We start from the raw sequence: 16,716 nt of genomic DNA, 5'->3' as shown, positions 1-16,716 counted from the left end.
TTAATTGTAGTACGCAATTTTGCATGCATAACTTGAGAGTGTAACTTTCATAGGATCAGAGCAATCCTTTCCCAAAGTGGAAATTTTTGTGCGTAAAATTTCCAAAAAAAAAAATTTCGTTCAAATTTCACAACTGTCATACGATTCCCGTGGAAACCCGTGCAAATTTAGTTTTTTTTTTTTGCATTATGAATCTAATAAGCCAGGGCACGTCCAAATCCTTCAATTAGGTCGGCGAATATGATGACCCTCAAATTCCAAAAAATTGAAAAAAATGGTTTCGCAAATATAGCGTATTAAAACGCGTTTTAGATGCTACATTCTTACTTAAATAAATATATCGATGCGCCTATCTGGAATCGGGAGATATAATAAATTTCTTCTAAAAATTGAGTGAGATGCTACATCCACGGTTCCAGATGGATCGCACTGAAACGGCATAGAATGATGTATTATTTAATGGTGATCATTGAAATCGGATAAAAAAGTATAAAATGCTAATGTACTTCGTGGAAATTACGGGCATTTTCCTGTTTTTTTGCACCCTATCATGCAACTGGTGCTACATCGTGGTCGCCAACTTGAATTTCACAAAGTGTATATAAAATAAAAGGGATTGAAAATCGGATGCCCATCATGTCATTTCCATTATAACGCAGTTTATATGCGTTTCATATACAATAATTTAATGCTACGATTGGATTCCTTAAATTAAATATTTTCTCGTGGTAGGCGTATAATACTTTTTAAATTGAAATTGCTAAGACCGAACACTTAAATGAAATATACTCGCGGAAGTAAAAAGTGTGAAAAAAATAGTGAGATTATTCTACTGAATAATCCGGACATTTTTAATTTTCATTCGTATAGACGGCTTTGCCCGTCTTTGGTCCTTTCCTTACAAGTTACCAATTTACTGTGCAACAAGAGTAAAATTTTCCCAAAATACGGAAAAAGCCCAACAGATTGTGAAAGTAGATCTAGAAATGTGACGTTTTAAATTTACATTAGGATGTGCAAAGAATAGGTGGCAGGTGTAAATTTTCATCTTTTTGGAAATAAAGATTTCTTGAAATCTTCGCCTTTTATGTGTATAGTACCTTTGGACACTTTACTGTCAAGATTGAGGCACAACAAATTTTGAGCATTCCAAATGCATTTCCAACAGAAATTTGTAAGCGGTTTTGCCATGTTAAAGACAATTCCAAGATTTTTAACTTCTTTAACCATGCTATTGTGTGGTTTTTCTAAGTGATGTCATATCGCACTTATCTTTGGGTGTTCTTTAATTTGCTTGTTATTCGTTTTGGGTGAGTTTAGCAATAATAATGTAAACAAATAATAATGTTTAAAAATAAATAATGTATGCGCGCAATCCAGATCGATATTATAATATTACGTATTTTTAGTGCATTAAACTAAAACCATGTTAAAGCGGCATTTCGGGCGAAAATAATTTTTAATATTAATTTTTAATTAATTTCGAGAACAAAAATTGCCAGTTAAGTCTGTATATACTGAATAAAGTATTAAAAAGATATATTAAACTCTAATATGTGGATATTCAAAACGTATAGTTTTAACTATAGTTATATTACAGAACCTGCAAAATGATACTTAATAGGTACTAAATGGTACTTTAGCACTTTTTCCTATGTTAAGCTGAAAACGTACCCTTATTTCAAAAACTATAAAAAGTTTTACTTTTTTCTTAAGAAAAAGTGGCGATGATTAACTCTAGCTTCTTCGGGTTTCTGCTATACAATTTTGGCCGAGTAGAAACTTTCACCATATTTGGATACGTTGATTTTGTCATTTATAATTGAGTTTTTCTAAATTGTTGTATTTTTATACCCTACACCACTATGTGGTAAGGGGTATTATGTGTTAGTGCATTTGTATGTAACATACAAAAGGAAGCGAGATAGACCCATAGTTCCTTCTAGGAATATACATAGAATCACTTTCTGAGTCGATTTATGCATGTCCGTCCGTCCGTTCGCAACATACAGGTCGCATTTGTTGACCGATTTCGCTGAAAATTGGGGACTACCATTTTTTTAGCCGTCGGAAGATCAAGTTCGAAGATGGGGTATATCGGTCCAAGTTTTGGTATAGCCCCATATAACGGTACCTCCCGATTTACGGTATTTTGAGAATTTTAGACACAATTTGTAACCGAAAAATCTGCAATTTGGCATTTGAGGTTCTGAGTGGTCATGAAACATCTCCACGAAACATCGTCAACATAGGTCCATGTTTTGATATAGCCCCCATATATCCCGATTTTCGGTATTTTGAGAATTTTAGCTACAATTTTTAACCGAACTAGCTGTAATTTGTCATTTGAGGTTCTCAGTAGTCATGAAACATCTCCTCCAAACATTGTCAATATAGGTCCATGTTTTGGTATAGCCCCCATATATCGGTACCTCCCGATTTTCGGTATTTTGCGAATTTTAGCTATAGTTTTTAACCGAAATAGCTGTAATTTGACATTTGAATTTCACAGTGGTCATAAAACATCTCCAACGAAACATCGTCAACATAGGTCCATAGGAATCGAACCCGGACATTCAGCGTGCAAGGCGGTTGCACATAGCTAAATTCTACAGGTTGTGGTGTAGGGTATCACATGGTCGGCCCCGTCCGACTGTAGCCTTTGCTTACTTGTTTTCATTACCGTACTTTTTAAACAACAGAACAAAAAAAAAAATAGGAAAAGCGAACATAAGTAACTCAAGAAATTTAGGAACGTGTCATCCATACAACACGAAGTTCAACATAAATATGTCCGGCCACAACGTTTGCGTTATCCGACCAACTGAAAGAACTTTTAAAGGTTACATCTAAATTCTTTGCATTTCACACCACGCCAATTTTTTGGGTGTTGATATATAACTCAGGAGGTCAGCTTTCCGGTGTGTTAAAAATGACCAAATTCCGTTCAGTAGTTGCAGAAGAATTCAAGGTCAAAATTAAATTTTGGGTTTTTTAATATTTTGCATAGGAATATAAAAAGTTTTTATGTTTTTTATATGTCCATATATATTAATAAGCTTTTGGAACAAATGTTCTGCTCATAGCCTCTTGTTCTCAAGTTTCATTTCATTAAGAAAAATAATAAAATTTTAATTCAATTTTATACATTCCCTGCCTTACACCTTGCTGAACACTATCAAATTTTCTCCACTAATAAATTCGTTGCTTTAAAATATTAAAACAACAACAATGGCATAAGGCAAATTCTTTTGTAAAAAAGAAATCAGTAATATTTATAAAGTTTCTACCCATTCTTATATACATGATAATATGTTTGCCTATAAACAAATGCAACATAAGCATGTTTTTATTTTAATGAATACGTTTTTTTTTTTGCATTTGTTTTCTGCTGTTGTTCATTTGATTCAAAATAGATTCATGACGCAACGGTGCTTACCTACCACAATGATATCTGATGATTTTTCACACGATGCCATTCACAGAATCTGTAAGAAGGAAAGAAAAATAAAACAGAAACGTAAGTGAAATGAAAATTGTTGAATTGTAACACTTAAGTCAAGCAACATTGGCATAAAAGAACATGAATAAATATTTATTTTTAACATAGAATGACAAATATTTCCATATTTTGCGATACAGAGATAAAAGATATGAATATTCATCAGAGCACAATACTGAATTTTATATGCAACATTTGAACTATTGAAAAGTCTATACTTTGGGTTAAATAAGGCGAGACACTTTATTAGAATTTTCTCCTTTATTCTCGCTTCGATTATAGATTATGCTTTGTGACACCAAAAAATTTTAATAAACGTGAATCGATGACCTGAAGAATTTTGCATAGATTTCTAAAAACCAAATTCAATTTTATTCCAAGTATATAATGACATCTTACAGCCAAATTGCTGTAGTAACAAAGATTTTGAAATAATCTGGCATTGAAAGAGCATTAATTAATAACTACTTAGGCAAAATCTTAAAGTTATAATAAATGAACTCTTTGAAAACCTCAAGGTAAAATCCACAAGACCTAAGACAAACAGCAACTAGTCAGTAAATCATTGAACCTCGCACAACCACATGAAAATATCTCCATTCCACGAAATAGCGAAAAACAAACAAAAACAAAATGTATAATATATTCTAAACTTTAAATAGAGCACACGAAATGTTTTCTTATCTAAAATTAGTTTGGGAAAATGTTGTTTCTAAAATCGAATAGAGAAAGCAACCACCTGATGGAATATCATGCAACGAAATTAATTTTCATGTGAGGAGTGGTGTATGGAGGAAATAATGATGTGTGCCCTAACAAATGATGACGTAGTTTCTTTTTTGGTTTATGTTATTTTATACGTTGTTCTTACCATTGGCTATATTACTTTATAGAGGCAAACCACATCATGGATGCATGTGGATGTTCTTTTTACACAAGGGAAGTGTTCGCATTATATTGCACTCACAAACCCGCAAATGTAGACGATTTGGGTGTTTATTGACTGATTTAGATGGCTGTATCGCACAAAAACATTATATGGGAATTTCTGAGTGAAATTAAACACTTTTTCAAAATGAGGTTTGTGAATTCCTTAATTTTTTGTTGTGGTGATGCTGTTAATCAGCAAAACATTTTAGTATATTTTCAGATTGTTTTTGAATAACGGTGCCACAGATATCGCGCCTTGAAAAAGTCGAATTCTGTAATAACTATATGCAAAGAAATACAACTTCTTAAATATTGGTCCAATTTGAAAAAATGCACAGTGGGCTTGGATGCAATTTTCGCGATTTAATATTTAAAATCAATTTTTAACAAAGATTGACCCCTTCGATTTTCTTGAAATTTTTATATATCAAACAAAAATTTTAAGTCCTTTTTGGTAATTGTATTCGAATGAATAATATTTTTTTTTTTAATTTTTTAAAATTTTGTCAATAAAGTTTTTCCTATATGCCACTGTGTAAAATATGCTATTTTGCAAAAAACATAATACGTTGCATTTACTAACATTTGTTTTGTTGTTTTATTTAGGAATTTATCTTTAACATCCTAAAAAACTTCTTTTTTGCGATTTTATGAATGGTTTAAAAATTGGTGCACCAGCACTAGTGGGTATTACTGAATGAAGTTTTTTGTGCCTGCTATATGTTTAAATATTACATATTTCATACTCAAATCCTTTTTCGTATCTAAATAATCATCTTCTGACGAAAATATCCCCTTAATATTTGGTATGTAGATCATTTGACACGGATGCTCAATCATATAATTCCCAAGCTGTAGTTATTTGATCATCAGTTTAGTTAGTTTATTGTCGGGCTGGTACAATAATTGCCAATCCATTTTCAAAATCGAAAAAATGACGCAATTTTTGAGATTTTTAAGATAAATTCCTAAATAAAAAAACAAAACAAATTAAAAAAATAATTTTGAATTTTTTTGGTAAAATAACAAATGTTTCAAATTGCTATAAATTAAAATTTGTATTGAAAAATTTTAACAAAATAAGAAAAAATAGTAATCATTCGAATCCCACTACCAAATAGGACTTAAAATTTGTCTAATTAATTGTAGTTTAATAAAAAAAAATCAGGAAAATCGAAGGGGTCAATAATTGTTCAAAATTGATTTTAAATATAAAATCACGAAAATTGCATCCATGCCCACAGTCCGAATTTTTTGTTTCTATTTTTTATTAAATAGCTGATAAAACAACAAACCATACGAAAAAAGATTTTTCAAATTGGACCAATATTTAAGAAGTTGTGAGTATTTTTTGCATATACATAGTTTTTACAGTAAAGTTGGGCAATTGAACGACCTAGTTCACTGTCCTAGTTCAAAAACGTATGAGTAACATCATACGCATTTTGTTTAAACAAACGACCAGTGTCCCAACTCTATTTTACAGAATTCGACATTTTCAAAGAGCGATATGTCTGGAACCGTTAGTAAAAAAAAATCTGAAAACATACTAAAATGTGTTGCTGACTTACAGCATCACCGCAGCAAAAAATAAAGGAAAGTAAGAACCTCATTTTGAAAAACTGTCCGATTTCACTCAGAAATCCCCATATATTTCTTTGTGTGGACGTGATAAAATTGCTGTTTTTTTCAAGGAAAGAAGGGGAAGTACGTAAATGGAAGTAGTGAAGCGTCTCCAGAAAAACTGCTACATGCAAATTATATTACTATAAAATGGCAGGGTGGGTCGATTTTGAACACTTATTATACACTCCGCCATAAATTATGTAAATTCAAATCAGATTTCATCCATTTCAGTTGGATGATGTGGCTGAAATTTTAAAAATACCGAATATCGGGAGGTACCGTTATATGGGGGCTATGTCAAAATGTGGACCTGTACCGACAATTATCTGTCGGAATATTTTATAACCCAAATGAAGTCTAAATACCAAATTTCAGCTACTTCAGTTGGATAATCTGGCTAAAAATTTCAAAAATACTAAAATCGCAGAAATCATCTAAATATCGAAAATCGGGAGGTACCATTATATGGGAGCTTTCCAAAAAATATATATAAAAAATAAAAAAATACCCAATATATCAATAAATAAAGTAAAATTGTCAATGTAAAGCTATTATTATTATTATTAAAATTATTGATAAACATACAACAAAACATTGACTTTTATTTTCTGCACGCTAGATCTTTATTTTTTCCCACTGTGCGTCGTAAGACGGCCAGCAAGAGGAACCTTTTGCAAAAAATCAAATCGATCCGAGATGATCTGTTAAACTGCACTTTTCCCAAATTTTGTGTTGGAGGTACCCGAAGGACGGAACCGATATAGTCCATATCCCAACCTGATGAATCAGAACCAATAAATTGGACAATCAGAAACTCCTTGCGAGAGTTATCTTGCGTTTTTGCTATTTTAGTTCGTGCCCTCAAGGTTTCTTGGAGCTTTTAGGTCATTATCTCAGGAAGTGCGGACTTGCCCACGAAAAAATTGTACCGTCGTAAAGGGGACCGCAAGGACAATCTGCTGAAAAAATCCAAAACGATCCGAGAGCAGCACTTAAACTTCACTATTTCCGAATTTTGTGTGGAAGGTACTCGAAGGAGTGGACAGATATAGTCCATATTCGAAAAAGATCTATGTCTGAAAGTAATATTATTATATTGCAAAGTTATGACTAATTCGGTTACTCCTTCGAGAGTTGTCGTGCACACAATTTTTGCAGGGGAGTTGCCTGAAGGAGTGGACTGATATGACCGAATGCCAAATTTTAGAACCTATCGATTACTTCGTTCGAGAGTTATCGTGCGAACCTGCCAGATCGCAGACGGACGGACAGGTATTGTTAATCGACTCCAAGTTGTCGAAAACAGATTTCGTCCAAACATACTTGGGGTCTTAACACATTATTTTGATTTAGCCTAAAGGCTGAGGGAATAAAAATAAAGTCTAACGAACTCGCACACCCAACCAATACGCCACGTTCCAGCGAAACCGTGGTTATTCATGCATATTAGATGTGAGTGACTACACAAATATAGAGTTTCGTAACTTCCTTAATATAACATTGTCATTCCGTTTGTCGTAACGATGTCCGTATGTCAATCTAGCCGTCTGTCAGTTGAAATCAAGATGCAACTGGAAATTTAAGATAAAGCTATTATTTGTAGGACAGAAGTTTGTCCTATGGAAATGGCTGAAATTAGGTATTTGGTGTTCGTATTCTTCGGTAAAAACATTTCTGCAGAGAATGGTCGGTTAAGGGCCACGATTTGATACAGACCCCATAGAACGGTACCTCCCAATTTTGGTATTTTAACATCTCAGTCAAATTATTCTGGCAGAATATTGCAGGTGCACGTTTTGATATATCCCCTACAGAACGGTTCAGCCCGAATTTCGGTATTTTCAAGGCTTCAGCCACATTATCAATAACTTTCTACTACTCCTAGGACGTATGGCATTGAAAATGGGCTATTTTGGTACATAGACGATACCACTCGATTTTTGAAGAATTTAGGCTCTCCCTCCTAAATGCGTGGAATTGGTATTTAGTTTTCGGTGGCGCTTCACAATAATATAATACCTCATATCGTCCTTACAGAATAGTACAGACCGATTTTATGTTTTTTTTTTTTAAATTTCGGCCACAACATCCTACCGAAATGACAGCAATCTACTTTGGTCCAACTGAACTTAACGTTACTATCCTCTTTTTAAATCTGTTGTTAAATGTATGAATCCTTATACAAATTTGAAATGCAGTTAAGCCATGCAAAATAGCTTAAATACCAGTTGAAATAGAGGTATTGTTAACTAATGTTATAGTCGATTCGGTTGGGAAATGTGACTAAAATCTGCAAAATACCCTAATTCAGGCAGTACCACTTTATGGGAGCCATACATTTTTGCATCGCTAAAATGGCATTTTGATAATTTTTTCAAAGATACTGTCGAACAGTAATGTTCGCATCCATTTCCTGAGTATATTTTAGCTTGTATGGGAGAGAGCGACAAAAATATTTCTAACCAAGATATTGATCTGAAAATTTTACTGTAAACTCGTAGTGACTAGAAGATAATTTTACCAAAAAATCGCCAGGATTGGTCCACTATTAGGTATAGACCCCCCATAACGGTACTTCCAGTTTTTTATTAATTTCAAGATTTTGTCTATATTTTCAAAGTGAATTCGTTGTAATTTGACATTTTGTGTTCTTTAGTGGATAGAAGTCCATGTTTTGGTATATCTCCCATATAAACGTACCTCCGGTTTTTTTTTATAATTTCACGATTTTGACTATATTTTCCAACTGAATGTGCTGCAATTTGACATTTCGAGTTTATAATCTGTATCAAACATTCTTGCAAACATGCATCAATATATGTCCATTTTGGTATAGTCCTATATCATGTTAACTCCCTATATTTGGCATATTTAAGTATTTGCCTACATTTTTTGTTTTTAAAAATAATGACATTTTATGAACTTTATTCTTGACAAGGATTAACTGGTAGCAAGTGTCAACAATATGAGGAACAGAATATTCTTACTGGAAGGGTTAACATATGAACCAAGGGCATATTAGGGGCTGGATTCTTGTTCTATGAAAATTTGAAATGAAAAATATTTCCTTTATAATTTTTTTTTATTTGACAGTTTTCTCCTTTATAAAAGTTTTCATTTCACATTTTCATAGAAACAGAATTGAGTCCCTGATTATATTAGATGTATAGGTCTCAAACAGGGAATATCTGGAAACTAAGATGTTTTATGAGACATTTAGGTCGCGAGGATGAGTTGGCATCTATTACAATAAAAAACTCCGAGTATACTCAGTATAATGAAAACTGAAACCGCTCGGCAAACGAGATAATTTTTTCTAATTTTGGACACTTCCACGAATATTTAAATAAAAATAACGTGAGGAACCGCGAAGATCCAAGGTACTGAAAATCTATTTCTTTTCACAATATTAAATAAAAAAGCTCACAAAAATGCTTTTCAAAAGAGATCAATTTTACTACAAAATAAACATACAACTTTATGATGTTATCAATTAAAAACAATAACAATACCATTAACTTTAACTTCCATTCCTTACTATAGTAATTTTACACATTACTTTTTTGTGATATCACTTGTAACATGTCACTACGTTAATGGAAATTTCAACGTCTCAATATCTTCAAATGGGAATGCTCACTTCTGTAGCTCCGCTTTAGCAAGTACCGTTAGAAATTGTAAAAAGAAAGTCGGAATACTAAAATTTAATGTGTCTACGATAGATTTGAATAGTTACAATCATAATTTGTAGACATCGATTTTTGTATTTTTGTCGCGGGCTGGGACCACAGTGCAAGGGTGTCGTAGAAAATGCCGTTCGGATAAAAGTAGGTCCCATACCATTGAGCCAATATGAGAGTTGTTGAGGGGACACATGTCTTCTATTTTCTGCTACACAAATTTGACCGAGTAGAGCATATCTGCTGTCATCTGACTTGATTGACAATTCTGTTTGAGTTATTGCCATTTTTCTGTTATCGTAAAACAAAGAAAATTAAAACAATTAATGTTTGTGTTCCCGTTCCCGTAATTTTTACTATTTTTTCGATATAATAAAGTAAAAATTGTTATCGTAGTGAAAATTAGTAGCTTCTTGCAGATACTGGAACAGACATAAAAACTCGTTATGGTTTTCAATTTTATAAGGGAAAATTAAAAAAAATAGTATATAGGTTCGGGAACAGACCATATGTTGTCATAATAGGGGTGTATCAGAAGGTTGGATATGCCGGTAATTGTTTGCAATGAGGAAATTTTATCAACTAGTGAAAATTGATTTCGTTTATATCTGTTTTTATGTCTGATTAGGCCAGATTTATGGCTGTGGCGAAATATCTGCTCTGGAGAGTATCAATGACATAACCATCTGTTGAAAATATTTATATTAAACGGCCAACAATCTTCGTTTAGAACATTTTGACGATTTTTCAAATTTAATTGACGATTTTCGGCCAAAAACTGTCGACAACACTGTAGTCATTCCCAAAATGTGGACTCATTTTAACAATTTTTAATAGAAGTATTTTCTATCCGATTGCAACTATTATATTTGGCTATGGCTTATGGACCATTTCAATACCAAGAACCTGGAATATAATACATTTCAACAAAGTTTTGTCTACCTAATTCTGGGTGGTTCTCAACTGTTTATTTCGATGAATTGCAAACTGAAAGACAAACCTAACACACCTTACATAATATGATGGAGGATATACAAATACAACGGACAAACTGCAAAACTTAATCGAACAAAAATCATAATCACTTTAATGTCGAAATTTTTATACTTACATATAGATATCTTTTACCTGTATATATTTTAGTCCAGTTTATTTTGTGCCAGAAAACAGCGTCAACCGCGCCGACTTTGGCGTGAGTCAACAAAAAAAATAAATAAATAAAAAAGTTACACCTGTATAAAATGTTAAATATTTAGGGTCAATGGCCATACACAAATTTTGAAATGTGCTGTATGGTAGTAATTACCAGTCAAGCAGACAGTATTTTGCTTAATATACATATTTTGTATTGCCACTCCTTAATGGATGATATATGGAAAAGGTAATATACATACATGTGTATGTACAAACAATGTATATACATGTACATGTACACAAAGGTAAGGGTCTACGATTATCATTTCGTGAGCCTGAAGGGCGTCTAAAGCTTATGTAGCATGCAAGTAAATTCAATTTATTCACATTCACACAATGCTTAAAAAACGCAGAGGTCAAATGTCACAATGGAATATAAGTAAAGTAAAGTAGATAAAACTCTTATTCTGCATATGTATGTACGAGTATGTATGCATGTATGTATGTATGAAAATTATTGAATGTCTGATTAAAGGACCAAATAAAATTGATGAAGGTAAGGAGGTTATTGTTGGCTTTTGAAGAAAAGCACAAGGAAAAATTAGGAGGCTTGTGATGTATATTGCGAATAAGCAGTAATGGAAAACCCAGCTTATCTCGGAAGATAATTGAGGAAATTGCCAAGTAATCTCGTTCGTAGGGTTTGGAATTCTCGGGAGCACAGACGAGACAGAGAACAAACAAAAATAAAACACAAACTACAGTCGAAATCGCTTATAACGACGGCCAAGGGTCCGACGGAATTGTTCGCTATAACCGATATGTCGTTATAAACGATGATGTTATAAGCCATTTCTACTGTACTTATATCCATAGTTGCACTTTTAAAAATATTAAGGGTAAAATCACAATATATTAGAATAACTTAAAACGATGTTCCGCCGAAATCTTAAAAGTTCCGATAAAGCTTATAGTGCTATTTAATTTCTAGGACAATTTTATGAGACGTCTTTCTTATGGAAATCCATTCTAAGTGACTTACATTTTGTATTCATGGCTACAACCCATAGCTCAAGCATTACAAGTTAGGACAGCACTTTTCTGATTTTTTTTAATTGGGTCCCTTATTCTTTCAAATCAATATATAAAATGTGTTTATGTGCGTGTATCGTATTGAAAAAAAGAGTGAAAACGATTTTAAGTTCGGCCGGGTCAGAATTTATGTACCCTCCATCATAAATAATATTGGAACCGGATTTCCCTCATTTCGGTTGGGTTAAGTGGCTAAAACTTTAGAAATACCGAAAATCGGGCGGTAACTACAGTTGGAAGGTTGGGTACTTGTACTAGTTCCAGACCCTATACGCAGTTGGTTCAAAGAAAAAATGTGGGCCATTGGAACTGCGAAGTGAACTACGAAGTGATAGTTCCATATAGTTCCTTTGGCACAACTCTAGCCGTAACGTTCTAGGGGAGCTATACCAAAACATGTAACTATACCGACATTGCTAGTGAATGTGAAGGGTATAAACATCAAGGGTTTTCAGTATCTGATAATCCAAAATGCAAATTGAAATTGAACAATGTATATTAGTGTAATTTCTGTATGACCCTATTTCCGACATGATTGTTGTAAAAAAATACCCTCCGATATAAGCTACTATTCATATTTTCTAAATAATTCCAGTCGAACTTCTATTCATCCACAGAAAAATAATTAAAACTTTAGAATTTCTTATACTCGTAGATCCCATTTGACGAATATTGACGTCTGTTTTTTTTTTTTTTCATTTATATCTTTGAAATATACATTCCATTACCATGGGTTGGTTGCCCTGTTTGATTTATTGCCGCTGCGTAAACAGCAAGAAATTTTATGTGTATAACTCAAAATGTTAGGACTTTCATTCTTCCTAGTTACGATAAAGGGACATTGTTGTTGTTGTTGTATCTGCTTGTTTGCGAAACCGATTAATAATACGCCTTATCTCCACTAATAGCTGTATGATGTGTTTGTTTTGAGAACCCCACAAATTAAAATAACTTGATTACGTTTTTTATAACAGTCTGAAAGAGGGTAGAACGTTAGGGGCGCTATTCAACAGTCAATTTATCTGAAAGTGTATGAGAGAAAATTTAAATGTTTTTTATATAACATAAAGAAAGAAATATACACACTTATTTATTATTGTAAAAACTTAAGAATACCCAATCCAATAGATTTGTACAGGTGTCGGAAGTTTTATATCCTCCATATAAGATAGAGCGTACGTCAATTTTATTTATTTTCCTTTTTAAACACCCAAACATTATCTGAAATGACATGACGTTAAAATCGTGATGTCGATAGATCTGGACTTTGGTTATTAACAGACTATACTGCACCATATTATGAATTTTTTGTTCGAAGTTTTTCCTTATCTACATACATATTAATATATATTTTAGTATAACTACGTACGTTTTTATTTTGTGATTATAAAAAACCTTAAATAGCACAACATTTCAAAAAATGCAAATATTCAATATAATCTAAATCAGATTTGTACTAAATTTATCACAGAAGTCCGAATAAATAAACCCAAATAATGACCGAATTCTTTACAACAGCCTAATTTAAAAATTTATACACGTACCTTCGTAGTTTTCGTTTTTATCCAAAATATTGGTATTTATTCCAAACGCATGCATGACCTTTTTTTCAATACGGTGAGTGCCAATGCGTACTACATACATATTTCACTCTGAAGTCTTCAAACTACTGAACTTAAGCCGAAAAAAATTCGTCCAATTTAATAGAAATGGACAATACAGTAGGATTTACATTATAGGATTGTTATGAACATAGAAAAACATCCTTTGCGGTTGAATAATTTTGGGATTCAATTATGGATTTTGATAAAATATTATTTTTCTATCAACTAGTCAATGAGCCATTAATGGTTCAATAATTTAATGTATCGTTAATTTAATGACCATTATAACGCTCACATAAATATAGAAATTTGTGGATGAAAACTTGTTAATGGGAAATACCTATAAGGATCTGAAAACATCTAAAGGTTGCGATACATGCGAATTAAATACACACCCGTGGATAATTCGGGGCTTTCGCGTAGTAACCCACTCTTTAAAAAGCTATATTTTGCAAAAGCGGAAACCGTTTATAATGTCTTCGTTAAAAGTCCTGAATTTTATGTCCCTAATAGCACAACATACATAGGTTTCCACACCACATCCGCGAAAGGACAAGGGAGAAATCTTTCATATGGAACCTAGTTTTTATAGCTGAGTCCGAACTGCGTGTCTTACGACACCTCTGGTAGAGAAGTTTTTCTTAACTGAAATACTAAGGAAATGTAATCTCACATTATGCTGACGGGATTTGTCACCGCCGGATTGAACCGCAGACATTCTGAATGCAAGACAAACGTTCATACTACTGCACTAACCTAATAGCACACAAATAGAGTATAATCTCATCCGGATACCACATGTTTCGTCGGTGTCCGAATTATCGAATTGTCCGGATTACCGAATAGTACCAAAAATAAATTATTTTCTATGATTAAGTCACTCGTGGTAAGGATTAATAATACGTTTGTAAATAAAATATAGAATGTAAAACATAGTGATGTCCGGATTATCGAGTAGAAAAATCTCGATAACCCGGACAATTTTAGTGTCCGGATTACCACATTCTCCGCATTAATGAGCGTCTGGATTATCGAGACTATACTATAATTATCGGTTATAATGGGCTTCTTGTTAAATATTGGTTGCTGTATTTTTCAAACTCAAAAATAAGTGTACAAATTTCTAAGATAAGGTTTGATAATAGAATTATGACTCACAACCTATATCTACAAGGCGGGAAAAAACAGCCTCTTTAACATATGTCCCTAACATATTTCGCAGCAAACATATATATGTTTGCAACAGTCCCAAACAAAACATATTTTGGGTCCTGCAAGCAAATATATGTTTGGGTACAAACAAATAATTGCTTGGGTGCAAGCAAATACATGTTTGGGTACAAACAAATATTTGTTTAGACGAAATAAAAATACGAACTCAAAAGCCACAAAAAACATGCACATACACACATTTATAAGTGGCAGTGGTTTTTCTTTTGTTAGAAATACCAAACTCAAAAGAAACAACAGGCGCATAGGTACATAAAAAATTCCAAATATAAGAAATAGTGTCACACCTTTAGAAAGAAAAACAAATAAAATCTATTAATTATAAAATATAGAATCATCGTTGAACGCTTCTCTCCTCAAAATTGAAATCATCAACGGGAAATCGGCATCTGGAATCAAATAGTAATAAATAGTTACATCCATATTTCAAATGTATGTACAATATGGAAAATATATTACTGTTATTACCAATATCAAATGCAATTTGTTCTCTCTATTCTAAATTTCCAATTATAAAATGTATTGGGCATTTAATTTACTAAAAATCACCATTACTGATTTATTTACAAAACACTGATTTATTTACTCACTTCACCGCCTTTCCTCAACGATTGTCTTTAGAACACTGAAGAGAAAAGGACAAAAATTAAAAAACATACGATTTTCCTCTCCGCTGGCTAACTTGGTTAACTATGAGCATAGATGAACAAGATGAGCATTCGCCTTTACATTTTCGTACGATTCACTATACAAATGCTCTCTTCGCGTACATCATTGACTATGAGTTAACGATAAAATGACTACTTGTAGAAAAAAATCACAACAACAACAAAGCACGAAACACAAGCATTTGGCCGAATACCGCATACACACCTCCAAAGCAAGAACAAACTTTTTTACACTCTTCTGCGTCTTCTATTACACCATACACGCAGCTCTTTATTATAAAATATGCGAGAGCCCTGTTGTTATTCCCTTTCGCAAAAATCCTCTCTCCACCCATAAAATCATATTTTAATATAAAAAATATGTTGGTACCCAAAAAAAATAAAATTGAAATATGCTACAAAATGTTGCAAACATATATTTGTTTGCAACCAGTCCCAACCGTAAATTTGTTTGGATCCAAACGTATTTCAAACATATATTTTTCTGCGTGTATGAAGTTCGACAAAAGTCTTTCTTTGACTATCAGTTTGTAAAAAAACTGAACACAAAATTCAGTCATTACAAACCCTTATTTACTCAGAAAATGTTACAAGTAAATAAAGTGTTTTGGGAACCCTTTTAAATAGATGTAACACTTATGTATTTTAAACAAGTTTAAAGTAAAATAACAGATTATTATACCCTACACCACTATGAAGATACCGCAATAGACGCTAATAGAACCCAACTTTTAATTTTTGCGATTTTAATAATAATGACGAATATCACAGCTTTGATAGAAAATCCCAGCTTTGATAGAAAATCCCATCTTTACAATGATGTAAAGCAGGTTGGCGTAGGCGGCCAAATAACGGAGATATCGCTATAGTCGAGAATACATCCCATTTTTTGAATTTTTTTTTTTGTAATCACGCTAAACGTCGCAATTTTGATTGGATCATCACGAAATTTTAGGTGTTAATGGGGGTCCCACAGAGGAAAAACCCTAATGATTTTGGTAATGGTCGGGTATTATTCAGGGTCGGAATGTGAAAAAAAACTTATTTGGAGAAAAGGCCAACGTTTTATTTCAAAGCGAATTTCTCTATTCTGTAAGAGGTATATCGAAAGCAAAATCTGGCATGGAAAGTAGAAAATATCACCTTTACAACGATGTGAAGTAGGTTGTCATAGGTGGTCAAACAACAGAGATATCGCAACAGTCGGTAGTGCATCCTTTTTCCATTTTTTGTCCAATGACACTACTGAT

The 16,716-nt window shown here is 32.8% G+C and overlaps 1 protein-coding gene across 36 annotated transcripts in view; it reads right to left on the bottom strand.

Annotated features, from left to right (window-relative positions):
• Positions 1-16,716, bottom strand: part of Shab (potassium voltage-gated channel shaker cognate b) — a 394,632-nt gene that overhangs the window by 293,691 nt on the left and 84,225 nt on the right. For 26 of the 36 annotated variants that reach the window (XR_012412620.1, XR_012412621.1, XR_012412622.1 and 23 more), the window contains one exon: positions 3,444-3,488. The gene's annotated coding sequence lies outside the window, so the exon portion shown is untranslated. Of the gene's footprint in view, positions 1-3,439; positions 3,489-16,716 lie in introns of all 36 variants that reach the window. The other 10 variants (XR_012412623.1, XM_073983612.1, XM_073983599.1 and 7 more) reach the window with 1 other exon arrangement.

The sequence above is a fragment of the Musca autumnalis genome, unplaced genomic scaffold (genome assembly GCF_047663935.1).
Source record: "Musca autumnalis isolate F117 unplaced genomic scaffold, ASM4766393v1 scaffold_4, whole genome shotgun sequence".
NCBI classification, from domain to species: domain Eukaryota; kingdom Metazoa; phylum Arthropoda; class Insecta; order Diptera; family Muscidae; genus Musca; species Musca autumnalis.
This window is presented reverse-complemented; position numbering and strand designations above follow the sequence as displayed.